At 27.3% G+C, this 18,251-nt stretch overlaps 1 protein-coding gene and 1 pseudogene across 8 annotated transcripts in view; both read left to right on the forward strand.

The window, feature by feature from the left end:
- The window catches only part of Nep2 (M13 family metallopeptidase neprilysin 2), a 96,644-nt gene that overhangs the window by 22,875 nt on the left and 55,518 nt on the right, over positions 1-18,251 (forward strand). The window lies entirely within an intron of this gene.
- On the forward strand, positions 11,754-11,845 carry LOC141391614 (U5 spliceosomal RNA; annotated as a pseudogene).

Genomic DNA, 18,251 nt, shown 5'->3' on the forward strand with positions numbered 1-18,251 from the left:
TTTTAAAAAATTCCATTAACGTAGATTTTTTAAATAATTTTTAAACAATTCCATTAACGTGGATTTTTTAAATAATTTTTAAAAATTCCATTAACGTGGATTTTTACAAAATTTCAATAACGTGGATTTTTTAAATAATTTTTAAAAATTCCATTAACGTGGATTTTTTAAATAATTTTTAAAAATTCCATTAACGTAGATTTTTTAAATAATTTTTAAAAATTCCATTAACGTAGATTTTTTAAATAATTTTTAAAAATTCCATTAACGTGGATTTTTTAAATAATTTTTAAAAATTCCATTAACGTGGATCTTTTAAATAATTTTTAAAAATTCCATTAACGTGGATCTTTTAAATAATTTTTAAAAATTCCATTAACGTGGATTTTTTAAATAATTTTAAAAAATTCTATTAACGTGGATTTTTTAAATAATTTTAAAAAAATCCATTAACGTGGATTTTTTTAATAATTTTTAAAAATTCCATTAACGTGGATTTTTTAAATAAATTTTCCATTAATTCCATTAACGTGGATTTTTTAAATAATTTTTAAAAATTCCATTAACGTGGATCTTTTAAATAATTTTTAAAAATTCCATTAACGTGGATTTTTTAAATAATTTTTAAAAATTCCATTAACGTGGATTTTTTAAATAATTTTTAAAAATTCCATTAACGTGGATTTTTTAAATAATTTTAAAAAAATCCATTAACGTGGATTTTTTAAATAATTTTAAAAAATTCCATTAACGTAGATTTTTTAAATAATTTTTAAACAATTCCATTAACGTGGATTTTTTAAATAATTTTTAAAAATTCCATTAACGTGGATTTTTTAAATAATTTTTACAAAATTTCAATAACGTGGATTTTTTAAATAATTTTTAAAAATTCCATTAACGTGGATTTTTTAAATAATTTTTACAAAATTTCAATAACGTGGATTTTTTAAATAATTTTTAATAATTCCATTAACGTGGATTTTTTAAATAATTTTTAATAATTCCATTAACCTGGATTTTTTAAATAACTTTAAAAATTCCATTAACGTGGATTTTTTAAATAATTTTAAAAATTCCATTAACGTGGATTTTTTAAATAATTTTAAAAAATTCTATTAACGTGGATTTTTTAAATAATTTTAAAAAATCCATTAACGTGGATTTTTTTAATAATTTTAAAAAAATCCATTAACGTGGATTTTTTAAATAATTTTAAAAAATCCATTAACGTGGATTTTTTAAATAATTTTAAAAAATTCCATTAACGTAGATTTTTTAAATAATTTTTAAACAATTCCATTAACGTGGATTTTTTAAATAATTTTTAAAAATTCCATTAACGTGGATTTTTTAAATAATTTTTACAAAATTTCAATAACGTGGATTTTTTAAATAATTTTTAATAATTCCATTAACGTGGATTTTTTAAATAATTTTTACAAAATTTCAATAACGTGGATTTTTTAAATAATTTTTAATAATTCCATTAACGTGGATTTTTTAAATAATTTTTAATAATTCCATTAACCTGGATTTTTTAAATAATTTTAAAAATTCCATTAACGTGGATTTTTTAAATAATTTTAAAAATTCTATTAACGTGGATTTTTTAAATAATTTTAAAAAATTCTATTAACGTGGATTTTTTAAATAATTTTAAAAAAATCCATTAACGTGGATTTTTTTAATAATTTTAAAAAAATCCATTAACGTGGATTTTTTAAATAATTTTAAAAAATCCATTAACGTGGATTTTTTAAATAATTTTAAAAAATTCCATTAACGTAGATTTTTTAAATAATTTTTAAACAATTCCATTAACGTGGATTTTTTAAATAATTTTTAAAAATTCCATTAACGTGGATTTTTTAAATAATTTTTACAAAATTTCAATAACGTGGATTTTTTAAATAATTTTTAAAAATTCCATTAACGTGGATTTTTTAAATAATTTTTAATAATTCCATTAACGTGGATTTTTTAAATAATTTTTAATAATTCCATTAACCTGGATTTTTTAAATAATTTAAAAATTCCATTAACGTGGATTTTTTAAATAATTTTAAAAATTCCATTAACGTGGATTTTTTAAATAATTTTAAAAAATTCTATTAACGTGGATTTTTTAAATAATTTTAAAAAATTCTATTAACGTGGATTTTTTAAATAATTTTAAAAAATTCTATTAACGTGAATTTTTTAAATAATTTTAAAAATTCTATTAACGTGGATTTTTTAAATAATTTTAAAAAATTCTATTAACGTGGATTTTTTAAATAATTTTTAAAAATACCAACAAAGCGGATTTAAACTCTACCATCCTACTAAAACAAGTATTTGGAGCAAATACGTCATCTTTTTGAAAAATGCTCTATGGAATTGGCTACTTAAATAAAAAATTATAAAATTAGTAACAAGTAGACAGTTGCCACTCTTCTTGCAAACAAACTATTTGTGCAAATCACTGCCAAACAAGGTAACAACAGGTTGCCATATTTGTCAAAAAACAAAAAAGATTAAAAATCAAACAACAAACAGTTAAAGAAAAAAAGTTGGTTCGAACAACAATAAAAAATATTATTCAACTTTTAAATAAAAAAGAATAATAAATAAACACCACAAAAATTATGCAAATTTTGCATTCTCAGTAATGACATTGAACGGAGAAAAAGTGTGGTTTGTAGGTGTGTATGTATGTATGCACATGTGAATTCACCTGATAAAAAATTAAGTAATTATTTTTTTGCTTTCTTTTAATTCCATTGAAATAAAGGTTTTCTTAAACTCAATACAGTGGTCTTTAAGCCTTATAACGGCTGTTATTTCCCGTTAAGGAATAAAAACAACAATTCATTGAAAATAATAACATCAGCAATAATTTGTGTGAATCTGCTGGAGAATTAACGTCTGAAAATAATGACAATTCATTTGGCAACAATGTTCGTACATACCTCCAAAAATGGTGTGTGAATAACAACAATAATAATTGTTGTGATCATTTTGACAAATTTTGGCTTGTTGTTGTTTTTTTTTTGGTCTATCTCTCTCAATGATGTACACTAAGAAGTTGGCAATTATTGTCATTTTGTAAGTTAACAAAAAGAAACAAAAGGTATCACTGTCCCAGGAAAAACAAAACAACACATAACGTTCACAATAATAATAGGGCTTTGAACCTCTTTTAAGACTAACGAAAAGCCGGCCAGAGATCTTTTCAGCTACTGTTTATTTATTTTGTTTAACAAAAATTATGAAAATATGGGATTTATAATTAATCAAACAATGACAAATAATTTGCGAAAACATTTGTCATTGTGTGAAAAATACGTAGCGTGAATTTCAAATAAATAACATTTACCGCTAGGTTACTTCTGTCAAAGTTTAGCAAAAATGTTAAAATGTTACCTCCTATTGAATCCCAACATGTTATAGCAACCAGCCATTTATGAATTTGGTTATTTACAATCATTTGCCCTTTCCCTTGGCATATGTCTCACAGTAGAAATTGGTACAGTTGAGTTTCTTTTTCTATATATCTAGTCTTTATTTAATATTGGTCACGTTTGTTGAAATGCCGAAACCAAAGCTGGGATATTCGTGCAAGTGCAACATCTCCCTGGTATGACCACCTATGCCAATCTTCTTTGCATCATTGTAAGGGTTATATTTTCTACTTTCAATGGAAGCAGAGGTATTCGCATAAGAAAAAAGCAGTTTGTTTGCCCATTCCGACTACTGTATATTGTCTGACCATCACTAAAATCAATGCCTATTCTTCCCAATATTTATAAAAATATGTATAGTCTTTCCGTAATTAAATAAATCAAATTTTTTAACAATTTATTTTATTTTCTCTCTTTTTAGGTAAGTCTATTAAATAAATAAAATTAAGAAATTATTGGTAAGTCATTCCTATTACATTATTTTTTGCCTAATTTGACCCAAAGTCATTATTTGTGAGCGGTATAAACCCTTCTTTCGTCGTGGAAATACGTGGTATCCACGCTTTCTTATTGATCTAATTCGAACGTTTATGTGCCTTCATGGCATGCAGGGTACAGATCAGTCTAGGCTGCCAAACAAGCGCATTATTCGAATATTAAGCCTTCCGTTGAGTGACACGTTGGGACACTCGTTGTCCCCAAAAAGTTAAATTATGTTTAACTTTAATGTGGCAGTCATATTATTGTTTTTCAAAAAACTTGGCATCACTTAGACTTTTTTCATGTGGTTGTTGTAACGCGACACTCAGTATGTGCCTCCAAAGAAACAATTAGGCTTGCTATTTCCACAATAAAATTGTTTTCAATTTGCACAAACATAAATCACCGACTAATTGAAAACAGCTGATTTGTTGTTTGCAGGAAGAAGAAGAGTTGCAAGTGCTTGCTAGAAGAAATTTGTCCAGCAAGAATTTGCAAACTCTCAGTAAAAGAACTGTCCAAATGACTCTCTCGATTCGCTCCCTTTTGCTTGACCTATGTATGTGTTAACAGACGACTTCCAGCAACAATTGGTACAAATTGTTACAAATTTTTGGGTAACCAGACAAACCTAATGCAAATTGACGCTGCCGTCTGTCTAGGATATTATGCTCATTATAAACATCGGAATGAAATTTGAAAGCTCCAGCTGCTTCCAGTGTTTTGTTGCCACAAAACCTTTCATTGGGATTGAAATTTCTATAAAATGTTGTCCTTATGGTGCTGACTGCAGCGATATAATTTCTGGGTAAGTCCATGTATCCTGTCATATTGAGCCAAAAACTCTCAAAAATCCGACGGTGACAAAAAATACTTGTGTGCACATTTAATGCAGTTTAAGATCTGTTTGAGCATCTTTTGGACATTTTACCGAATATATCTTGTATCTTGTGGTCCTGTTTACATTGATATAATAATTTTCATCATCTACAAAATTGCCAAACTTAAAACACATTCCGGTTTTGCTTAATTTTTCAGCTTTGCTTATATTATTTCTGGTAAAAGAATAAAAGGCAAAGGGCAACCTACTTCGAATTGTCTCGGTCGTTATTTCTTCTTCTACCAAAAATTATATTTGTTTAAGCTGGAGTATTCCCCCAATGGTTTAACTTCATTTATTACCCTCTATTACAGAGAGTAATGTTTTTCAAAACGAACTGACAGTGTTGCAAAATTTTACTGATCGCCACCAATATCATGATTTCTTCCCGGTGAAGGGAATTATCAATTGGCTTTTTTTAGCTTTTTGAAATGATGCTTTTTTTAGCGAAAACCCGAACTCTTTAAGTGTCTAGTATTCTCAAATAAATGAGAATCACACTCACTTTTCGGCTTTTTCAAAAAACATCAGAACAAAACTATTTGCAAACAACTATCAGCACTTATCAACTAAGAACTCATCGAGTTCTGTAAGTTGAAAAACATCATCACAGTTGCCTGTGAGTGATTGTTGTTGGAATTTATTACAAACTCCCTTGTGCGTGCCATTCGCTGTTTTTTGTTTGTTTTGTTTAATGTTGAAGATGCAATCCTGCTTCTAACGACCCGTACATGGAATGTATGGGGGTAGCAGTCAGATGTGGAACTGCCGAGATAGAGTTGCTGAACGTATACATCCCGTCGAGAAATAGCTGTATCTCAGATTATAAGCCTGATATTAGCCCGCTTTTGGAACGTCATAATCGTCTGGACCTGGGGGACTTTAATGCGCAACATGAGATGTGGCATTCGGCCCTCGAAAACTACCAGAGGGGAATAGCGCTGGCTGAGCAGATTGATAGCTCTACGCTTTGCTCGGTCAATGAGGACGCCCCTACTAGAATTAGAGGAGCGTGTCACAGTTCGCCAGATATAACCATCGTGTCACCTGGTCTGACAAATGACGTCACCTGGCAACCCGTCATTTCCCTTGGATCAGACCATCTCCCCATTGTCTCCATCAGCAGACCACCCGATTTCATCACCTCTTAACGCCGCACATTCGTCAATCATAAGAAAGCTGATTGGCCGAGTTTCAGAGAGTTCACCAATCACCGCTTCAGAGAATTGTCCAATCGTTCTGATGTTCTTGTGGCGGAAAGGACGTTCCGAGACATCATCAATGCTGCAGCCGCTCGCCATATACCTGCTGGTCGAATACCCGAAGTAAGACTAAATTTCCCAGCAGAGGCGACGGGATTAGCAAATGAGCGTGATGAGCTTCGTCGAACCGACCCCGACAACCCCAAGGTCAGGGCGCTGACACTGGAAGTTAACAGGCTGGTCGGCGAACAAGTGGTTAAATCATTTGAAGAGTTGCAACATTGGAGCCGGTATAAGTTAAATGTGGGCAACGGTTAAGTCACTCTCGAATCCCGGAAAGAGGGATGACAGGACCTCAGTCACGTTTGGCGACGTTACGTTGACTGACCCGAAGAGGGTGCAAGTTACTTCAATCGACAGTTTGTCGAGCACCCCGAGAGTGACAGGGCGAAGAGAAGAGTGTTACGTCGCATTAGATCTCTTCCTGCCGAGGATGAACCACCACAGTTCACAATGGATGATGTTGCGAATGCCATCAGTAGACTGCGGAATCCTATACAAATGCATATATGGTTAGGATGGTCGTAGAGAAAATCTGATTAGACAGAAACTCGTTTTATTACAAAATAAAACGAATTAGGCCCAGAAATTTTTGCATATTTTGCATATCGTGCATATTTTGACATATTTGTACATATCTGCATAAAAAGAGCATATGCAAAATATATTCAAGGACTTGTGGTCTAAATATCCTACCAAAATGGCTGAAATTTGGTATTAAGTCTTCGTTAGGGGTATGCAATAATATCCCACCGAAATGGAAGGGATGAAAATTGGTATTTAGTCTTCGTTGGGGGTATAAAACATTCCACCTGAAATTTGTCGGCATAGGTCCACGTCTTCATATAGCCCCCATAGAATGGTACCTCCCGATTTTCGGTATTTTTAAGGTTGTGACCTCAATATTCCACCGCAATGACTGAAATTTGGCATTTTGTCTTCGTTGTGGGTATAAAACATTCCACCTGAAATTTGTCGGTATAGGTCCACGTCTTCATATAGCCCCGATAGAACGGTACCTACCGATATTCGGCATTTTGAAGGTTGTGGCCTTAATATTATACCGAAATGGCTGAAATTTAGTACTTAGTCTTCATTTGCAGTATTAAACTTTCTCCCAGAATTTTTTCGGTATAGGTCCACATCTTCATATAGCCCCCATAGAACGGTACCTCAGGATTTCTGGCATTTTGAAGGATGTGCCCTCAATATCCACCCGAAATGGCTGAAATTCGGTATTAAGTCTTCGTTGGGGGTATTAAACTTTCCAATTGAAATTTATCGGTATTGATCAACGTCTTCATATAGCCCCCATTGAATGGTACCGCCCGATTTTCGGTATTTTGAAGGTTGTGGCCTCAATATCCCTCCGAAATGGCTGAAATTTGTCATTTTGTCTTCGTTGTGGGTATAAAACTTTTCACCTGAAATTTGTTGGTATAGGTCCACGTCTTCATATAGCCCCCATAGAACGGTACCTCCCTGGTATTTTAAAGGATGTGTCATCAATATCCCTCCAAAATGGCAGAAATTCGGTATTAATCTTAGTTGGGGGTATAAAACTTTCCACCTAAAATTTGTCGGCTTAGGTTCAGGCCTTCATATAGCCCCCATAGAACGATACCTCCCGATTTTCGGTATTTTGAAGGTTGTGGCTGTGGTTATACATTTCTCTATTTTATTGACTTGTCTGAAGAGAATTTTAAACAGAAAAATTTTACACATAGACATTTTTGTACCTATTATTGAAATATTTGTTGCATAAGAAAATATGTAAAATGCATAAATTTTGCATATGCAAAAATTTATGCATTTTGCATATGTCATATGTTTCGATTGCAATGTAATGAGAAGCCAAAAATATGCCCAGTCCCAAAATTTTACATGAATCGGACCAAATATAGGGGTTGCATAAAATTCCGCTGTCTAGCCATCAGTAACGCTAAATCATCCAAAGCGTTGGGCCCTGCCGGAATTTCCATGGTAATGTTAAAACAGCTGGATGAGCCGGGAGTGGAGTATCTCACTAAAGTTCTCAACCTGTCGCTAGCCACCCTTATTGTTGCCGAAGTCTGGAAAATGGGCAGGGTGGTCACGGTCTAGCAGGCAGCACTTGGGGTGCAGATAAAGAAACCTTGTTGACCACGTATAAATCGATAGGTCGGTATGTGGTAAGCTATGCGGCGCCAGTTTGGTCCCCGAATTTATGTGACACGCAGTGGGATAAGATTCAAATTTGTCAGAACGCCGCCCTGAGAACAGCAACAGGGTGCCTCCTCAAAAAAAAAAAAATAAGTACTTACTCCCTATGACATGCCCGTGTTAAAATAATGAGAAAGTAGGCCAATTTGTAATGAGAATTTTTGCTGGGCTGAATTGACATAAGTAAGAATACGATTCCGCTTATGTATCTTCACCTTAACATCTGTTGTTTCTTGGCAATGATCTTCTTCAAATCCACTTATCGCATTTAATGCTAATTAATACTGGCAACTGAAACAAGTATTTTGGGCAAATACGTCAGTAATTTGAGAGATGATATTCCATGGAATTGGCAACATAAATGACACGTTTTGTTAAAACCTGTTTGATGTAAATGTGGCTTAATTTTGGTTAATATGTCTGCATTAATTTGATCAAACAAGTATTAAATTTCGGTTTTTGAATAGACTTAGGACGGAATTGTAAGCAAATTAACTTTTTGGTGTACCAGTTTTTGTTATTTGAGGGCATTAACCTTATCTCAATACACTTTTTGATACTTAATTTGAAGATTTTGTTTTTATAAATTCTTGTTTTAAAGTTAAATTTTTTTTGGAATAATTTATCAAAGTCAGATGAAAGCAGTTCACATATGAGCAATTTCACATTCATTATTTTATCAGTTCATGGCTATTTAGTATCTGTCTAGTGCCATGCACCAGAAGCCACCTGTTTCATAACAGATTTTCTTTGTTTGTTTTCATAACTTTGTTTCTTCTAATTGAATTGCAAGTTTTTTTGGCTTTTCATTTTTGGATTTCCGGTATGCAACGACTATCATCATTTAATGTAATGTTGTTTTCCTATTTTTTGTTCTCTCTACTGCATACGTATGTACGTACGCATGTATGGCTCAAAGTTATCATTTCCGTTTTGTCGCGTGCTATTTTTTAAAAAACAAAATGAACAACAATTGATGTTGTCTTTTTGTTGCAATTCTAATCGATTTTAGAAAACGTATTGCAGAATTTATCTATGATGCCGGGTCTTATGAGCCGCTCCCTGGCTACGTGAGGGATATTGAAAAGTCCTACTTATAGACGATTGTTATTAAATCTGATTCCCACTGCTTATTTAAAAATAAATTAGAAATATTTATTTTATACAATTTTGTCAATTCCATTTCATTTATAAAAATATTAATAATTTCTAATCCATGGGTTTTATGATAAATGCCTCAAGGTTGCGTATCCTACACACCAAATATAGAATCAGTTAAAATTAAAATTGATTCATTGAAAAAAAAAAACTGAATTATTAAAGTAATCAAATTCGCAAAAAAAATCAAGCTTCTAACCAGGCTTAGTTAGCTTTGGCTATTAAAAAGCGATTAAACAATTTCTCTTCATCTGTTTCATATTTTTTGTTCATCATCGTTTTTATGGCAATTACTTTTTTTTTGTTATGTACTCCGTATTGAACTCATAAAAAAACTAATTGTTTTGATTGAAATGAATGCACAGGGCAGCAAAACATTTCCCGAGTAGTGGAAGAGAGGGTGGCGATGGAAAACTATTAAATTGTCATAGCTAAACATTAAATAATTGACAGAAACAACTTTATTAAATTGTTGCAGTAGCTCGCAATCAATGAACAATAAAAATATCGTTGAACAACAACAACGGTCTCGCCCCCATTGACAGTTTTATTGGCAATTTTCATTTGAATATTAGCTTGAAGGGAGGGCGGCGGGAACGCACTAATCTTAAAGTTTAATGAAAGAAATGTGATCTTCATTGTTTATTGTTGCTGTTATGTTTAATTGCAATTACTAAACATTAGTAATTTGTTGTTGTTTTTTAATTGAAATGTTGTACGTACAAATTGGATATACAATAAGCGATATTGGTTATGTTTGATTCAAATAAATTTCCAATCAGGAAAATCAAAAGTTGTTGTTTTTGTGATTAACACATACATTTTTAACAAACATCCCGAAAATGATAAGGATGGAGTCCTCAAAAGGCCTCAAAGCCTTGGTACATAAGCAGCTTGGCATTCTTGCTTAATAATTTCTGATAAAAGACGAGGAGCGAACGGTTGAGCCAAATGCGAACCAGCTAAATACTTAATGCAGATGTTATGTGCTTAAGTTATTTCTGTTCACGTTACAAAAGTTCGTAAATGGATCATCGTGTAGTTGTTGCACATAAATGCAACACTTTTAGACCTCTTCCCGGATCGTGTTGGAATTTTAATAGCGGATAGTCTTTGTGATTTTGACTACAGTATAATTTTTTTAGGGGGATATGGACCCCGAAATGTTTTCACGGCTACCTTAGCGCTTTCTATTCGTCACTAAGAGGTAACAGTAAGGTATAGGTAAGTATAACATTGTGCAGCAGTGGAAGTGTGCTGGCTAGGAAATCGAGGGTTCCCAGTTCAAATCCTGGCAACAGCAAGATTTTTTTATTTTGATCGTCATTGAGAAGAAAGTCCTTTGGCCAATTTAGTAGTTTTGGTTTAGTGGTTAGAGTGCTAAAATTTAAAACGAAATGACACAAATATTTTCAAAAAAGACAGAAAAGAAAATAGATAATATCAAAATATGTATTGAAAAATAAAAACATAACAATAAATATAAATAAATTAAAATAAATAGAATAAATTAAAATAAAAAGTCATAATGAATCTAAATAAACATAACATAAATCTAAATAAATAAAAACAAATTAAAATAAATAAAAATTCATAAAAATAAGTAAAAAATAAATAAAACTAAATAAATTAAAATTTATGTATTCAAAATAAATAGAAATTAAACTCAATAAACAAATTAAAATAAAATTAAATGAATAAGAAGAAAGTTCTTGAGATCTCAAGCTCGAAACTGGAACTTTTATTTAATACCAACTCGAAAGGTAGATAAAATCAACAAATAATTAAATAAAAAGAAATTAAAAAAATCATAATAAATAAAAATATATTAAAATAAATCCAATTAAATAAAAATAAATAAAAAATACTACAAATATATATTGAAATGAATAAAAATTATTTAAACTGAATAAATAAAAATAAATTTTAATAATTAAAAATGCATAAAAATAAATTAAAATAAAACAAATTAGACAAAAATAAACTAACGCAAAAACCAAAATAAAAAAAATATTATAATAAATCAAAATAAACAAAAATAGAAGTAAATTAAAATAATTTAATTATTAAAAAAAATAAAGTAATTAAAAAAGTATAATAATATAAAAGGAATAAAAATAAATAAAAACAAATCATAATAAATAAAAATAAATTAAACTAAGAAAAAATAAATCAAAATATTATTAAATAAATCCAAATAAAAAAATAAGTAAAAATAAACAAAAATAAATTAATATAATAAATATAAATAAATTAAACTTAATAACTTAAAATAAATTAAAATAAATCAAATGAAATAAAAATAAAACCAGCTAAAAAATTTATAAATTAAATAACCAGTTGTCGAATAAATCTTTCGCCTTTTACTAAAGATTTCTGTGGAGAGCACTCTAATGAGTCTAAAATAATTTTTAAATAACCAAAATAAATAAAATACCCAAACAAAATTTAAAATAAATCAAAATAAACATATCATAATAAATAAAAATCAATAAAAATAAATTAAAGTTAATAAAAAATCCAAATAAAATTATTACAAACTATATAAAACTAAACTAAAATGAATAAAAATAATAAAATAAATATAACTTATAATGATTCAAAATGAATAAAAATAAATTAAAAATAATTAAAATAAATTGACATAAATAAATCTAAATAAAATTAAAACAAAATTAGTCAACATTAAAGTATTACAAATTAATTAAAAATAAATAAATGTAATATGAATAAATTAAAATAAACTAAAAATGTAAATAAATTAATATTAATAAAAATAAAATAAAACAAATCAAATTAAATAAAAATAAATCCGAATAAAAATTTTACAAAATTAATAATAATAAACTAATAATAAACTAAAATAAATTGAAATATATTAAAATTAATACAAATAAATTTAAATAAATTAAAATGAATAAAAATAAATTAAACTGAATAAATTAAAATATATAAAATTAAATTATAATAATTGAAAATGAATAAAAATAAATTAAAGAAAATCAAAATAAATTTAAATAAATTAAAAATAAATTAAAATTATTAAAAATAAATAAAACACATCACAATAAATAAAAATAATTTAAAATGAATTAAAATAAGTTCATCTAAATAAAAATAAAATAAATCAAATTAAATAGATATAAACTAAAATAAATTATAATAAATTGAAATACAGTAAGGCTTTTTCTTTAAATTGACCAATTTAAATTTAACTAATTTAAAATTAAGAAAAATAAATAATTGAATTATTATTTATTGTTATTATTTATTTATGTCAATTCAATTATTAAATAATTGAATTATTATTTATTTTTATTAATTTTAAATTAGTTAAATTTAAATTGGTCAATTTAAAGAAAAAGCCTTACTGTATTTCAATTTATTATAATTTATTTTAGTTTATATCTATTTAATTTGATTTATTTTATTTTTTATGATTATGATTTTATGATTTATTTTATTTATTAAATTAAATAAAATTAAACAAAAAAGGCAAAAACAAAAAACATTACAAATTAAATAAAAATAAATTAAAATAAATAGAAATAAATGAAAATGAATAAAAATAAATCAAATTAAATCAAAATTAATCCAAATAAAAAATATTACAAATTAATTAAAAATAAACTAAAATAAATCAAAACAATTAAAGTAGTTAAGCTGAATAAATTAAAATAAATTATAAAAATTGAAAATGATATTTTTATTCATTTTAAATGTTTATAATTTATGTAAAATTAATAAATTTTGATTTTTCAAAATAGTCTGGCTTAATGCCATTGTTGTTGTTTTAATATTTAAAACGACTAATTTATTAGTGGAGTAGGTTTGGCATTTTTCGCCAAGGGGTAAGGCAGGGAAGACTAGTTTCGATCCTCGCCACAGGATCTCATCAGTTCCTTTGGCAACCTCACACAACCCTGACGAAAGTGTTTGCAAAACAAAGCAAACCTTCTTCCACTGTTGTGGGTCGTTGATTTTCAACGAAAACAACACAACAAAATGTTGTTGGTAGCTTTTCCTAGCCATAACCTACCATACATAAACCGTGCCAGTGTTTCCCAAATAGAACATTGGTGGCGTTTTTTATTGGGATAGCTGTTACAATTTTGATTTTTCTAAATAGTCTGGCTTAATCCCATTGTTGTTGTTTTAATATTTAAAACAACTAATTTATTAGTGGAGAAGGTTTGGCATTAATCCTGTGGCGAGGATCGAAACTAGTCTTCCCTGCCTTACCCCTTGGCGAACAATACCAAACCTTCTCCACTAATAAATTAGTTGTTTTAAATATTAAAACAACAGCAATGGGATTAAGCCAAACTATTTTGAAAAATCAAAATTGTAACTGCTATCCCAATAAAAAACGCCACCAATGTTCTGAAATCAATAAAAATAAAACTAACCATAATAGTTAAAAATGAATAAAACAAATTAAACTTAATAAAAATAAAATAAATCAAATTAAATAAAAATAAATCCAAATGAAAAATATTACAAATAAATAAATGAAAATAAATTGAAATACAATAAATGAATAAACATACATTTAACTGAATTTAAGTGAATAAAAATAAATTGAAACGAATCATAATAAAAAAATAATTTAAAATAAATAAAATTAAATAAAAATAAATCCAAATAAAAATATTACATTAATATTACAAAAATATTATTGAAATAAATTAAATAGATAAAAAATAAAATAAGTCAAAATTAATTTAAATAAATAAAAACGAATAAAAATAAATCAAAAAGAAATAAACATAAATTGAAACAAATCCTAATAAGAAATAAATTAAAATAAATAAAAAATTAATTAGGGTAAATAAAAATAAATCAATAAAAACTAAATAAATAAATAAATAAATAAATAAATAAATAAATAAATAAATAAATAAATAAATAAATAAATAAATAAATAAATAAATAAATAAATAAATAAATAAATAAATAAATAAACAAATAAATAAATAAATAAATAAATAAATAAATAAATAAATAAATAAATAAATAAATAAATAAATAAATAAATAAATAAACAAATAAATAAATAAATAAATAAATAAATAAATAAATAAATAAATAAATAAATAAATAAATAAATAAATAAATAAATAAATAAATAAATAAATAAATAAATAAATAAATAAATAAATAAATAAATAAATAAATAAATAAATAAATAAATAAATAAATAAATAAATAAATAAATAAATAAATAAATAAATAAATAAATAAATAAATAAATAAATAAATAAATAAATAAATAAATAAATAAATAAATAAATAAATAAATAAATAAATAAATAAATAAATAAATAAATAAATAAATAAATAAATAAATAAATAAATAAATAAATAAATAAATAAATAAATAAATAAATAAATAAATAAATAAATAAATAAATAAATAAATAAATAAATAAATAAATAAATAAATAAATAAATAAATAAATAAATAAATAAATAAATAAATAAATAAATAAATAAATAAATAAATAAATAAATAAATAAATAAATAAATAAATAAATAAATAAATAAATAAATAAATAAATAAATAAATAAATAAATAAATAAATAAATAAATAAATAAATAAATAAATAAATAAATAAATAAATAAATAAATAAATAAATAAATAAATAAATAAATAAATAAATAAATAAATAAATAAATAAATAAATAAATAAATAAATAAATAAATAAATAAATAAATAAATAAATAAATAAATAAATAAATAAATAAATAAATAAATAAATAAATAAATAAATAAATAAATAAATAAATAAATAAATAAATAAATAAATAAATAAATAAATAAATAAATAAATAAATAAATAAATAAATAAATAACGTAAATAAATCATCCTCTTTGTAACCCGGATAAAATTAATTTAAATAAAAAAACGAATAAAAATAAATCAAAAACAAATAAACATTAATTGAAACAAATCCTAATAAAAATAAATTAAAATGAATAAAAAATAAAGGTAAATAAAAATAAATCAATACAAGATAAATAAATAAGGTAAATAAATCATCCTCTTTGTAACCTGGACAGCTCTTCGAAAGAATGAGTAGGGGAAGCGTTAAATATAAATATATATGTAAATATTTGATGTAACTTTTGTTGACCTTTGGTCCATCTTTGTAGGCTTAGTTTGGCTTTTAAGTCAGAAATTAAAAAATGATGTTTGTTTTTATTTTATTTTTATTCTTCCAATATTTCGAACATCATCGAACATCAAAAAACTTTGTTTTTTAATTTCTGACCTAAAACCCAAACTAAGCCAACAAAGATAGAAAGTCCAAAGGTCAACAAAATTACATCAAATATATACATACATACATATATTTATATTTAACGCTTCCCCTACTTATTCCTTCGAAGAGCTGTCCAGGTTACAAAAAGGATGCGCATTTTCAGTGGGCATTTAAACGCTATAGCTAGCGCTACCAAGTCTGATATAGATCAACTTCAAGTTTTATTTTCGCGGATATTGCACGACCAAATTTCTCTTGCAATAAATTTTTTAGGGAAAGTTCTATTCAGCGCCATGTTTTTGTTTGGAAAGAACTGCAAGTTTTGCTAGTTTTCCAGTACACGTTTTGCCAAACGTTACAAAACTGTTAAAAATAGTAAGTTCTTGCCGGTTCTGGAACACAGCTAACCCTACGTCCAGGGTTTATCTAGCGGCACGTGCATATATTATTAAGCTTTAAATGCTTACAAGTTACGCTTTGATTTGATTACATGCTCAACTAAGCTAAAGCCAAGATCAATATCAACATTGTTGGCCGTTAATAAAATATTAATTGACTTATTGACAACAAATCACATAAGAAGCAAAAGGCATTGACTTATTGAACAAAACAACAGCAACAACAACAATACCAACAGCAAATAAAAGTATGTATTACAAAATAACGCGCCAGCCAAACCTACTTCAAAATGCAAATCATGCACCACAGGCCTGTCTACAAAACAATCAAGCCGCCTTGTGCAAACGTCAAACAGACGACACGACATCGAGATTCCCTTGAATATTAAGAAAGGGGTTAGTGTGTCATATTTTGGAACTTTTTTTGTTCATAATAGGCAAAGAGACGAGGGGTCTAGCTCTAGCTTTACAAATAAATCTAAAAAAATACTTGAGAAGAGTTATGACAATAAAAATCGGCCTTGCCCATACATATGTATAAAAAACCAAAAAAATATTTTTACTTATTATATGACGTTTATTTTTGTTTAATGAATTTATTGTTGTTGTTTATTATTGTAATGTTGTGTGTAAAAAATCAACAAACAAACCAGGCAATTGCAATTTACACGCAATTTGCAAGTAAATAAAATTTATGGCGTGGTCAGCCATGGATAACCGTGTGTGGAGTTTGGTCAGTCAGCCACTTTTGTTGCGGCATAGACATCCTTAAAAGGTAGAGGGTATTTCTTTCTTTCTTTACCTCCACCTTGATATTAACGGAATTTTACAGGGTCTCTATTTAACTTGACCCTTTGGTGGAGGTTTTTTTTGTGTGTGTGTTTTTTTTGGTGTTTGGTTGGCGTGTTACTTGCCTAGTAACCTCAAGGTACTAACGTGTTACCTCTGCATTACCTAAAAAGAAAGGCACCACTGAAATTTATTTTTAAAGTTGTTGTCTAGATTTAATATTTAGTGGAAAGTTTTCATTTTCTCAACACTTTATTAAACAAATATTAATTAATTTGTTGCTACAACTGCGGCTACAGTTTCTTAACACGATTAACAATCAATTATTAATACATCATCAGGTTGTGCGCGGTATTACTTTATTTCACGTTCTGTTATAAAACTAAATAAAAATAAAATAATTAACAGCACATTTCAAGTGAAAACTTCATATTTAAAGCTAGTTTTCTCATAGATATGGGTCATTCCACAAATAAATCAAATAACAAATAATTTAATACAAAAAAAATAAATAAATAAAAAATGTAAAATTAATAACAAATATTTTTCTTTCTTTTTAGGTAAGTCCATTAAATAAATAAATTTGGGAAATTATTGGTCAATTCCTTCTTGGTTTTGTGTTTGCCTTATTAGGGCAAAGATCATTAAGTGGGATATTATCAGCCTTCAGGGTCTATAGAAGCAGTCTTTCCTTCAGAAAATATCTACAGAAGCAGACTTTCTTTCAGGAAGGGTTTAAAGAAGCAGGAAGGAAGGATCTAAAGAGGCAGCTTTTCTTTCAGAAAGGGTATTGCTTTCAAAATGAGTTTATAGAAGCACCCTTTCCTTCAGGAAGGGTCTATAGATACAGCTTTTCTGTCAGGAAGGGTCTCAAGAAGCAGCTTTTCTTTCGGAAAGGATTTAACGACGCAGCTTTTCTTTCAGGAAGGGTCTTGCTTTCACAAAGAGTCTAGAGAAGCACTCTTTCTTTCACAAAGGGTCTATAGAAGCAGCCTTACTTTCTGAAGTGGTCAAAATAAGCACCCTTTCTTTCACAAAGGGTCTATAGAAGCACCGTTTCTTTCAGAAAGGGTCAAAAGAAGCACCGCTTTTTTCAGAAAGGGTCTATATAAGCACCCTTTCTTTCAGAAAGGGTCTATATAAGCACCATTTCTTTCAGAAAGGGCCTAGAGAAGCACCATTTCTTTCAGAAAGGGCCTAGAGAAGCACCCTCTCTTTCAGAAAGGGTCTAGAGAAGCACCCTCTCTTTCACAAAGGGTATATAGAAGCACCCTTTCTTTCACAAAGGGTCTATAGAAGCACCCTCTCTTTCAGAAAGGGTCTAGAGAAGCACCCTCTCTTTCAGAAAGGGTCTATATAAGCACC

The sequence above is a fragment of the Musca autumnalis genome, unplaced genomic scaffold, assembly GCF_047663935.1.
Source record: "Musca autumnalis isolate F117 unplaced genomic scaffold, ASM4766393v1 scaffold_1, whole genome shotgun sequence".
Taxonomy (NCBI): domain Eukaryota; kingdom Metazoa; phylum Arthropoda; class Insecta; order Diptera; family Muscidae; genus Musca; species Musca autumnalis.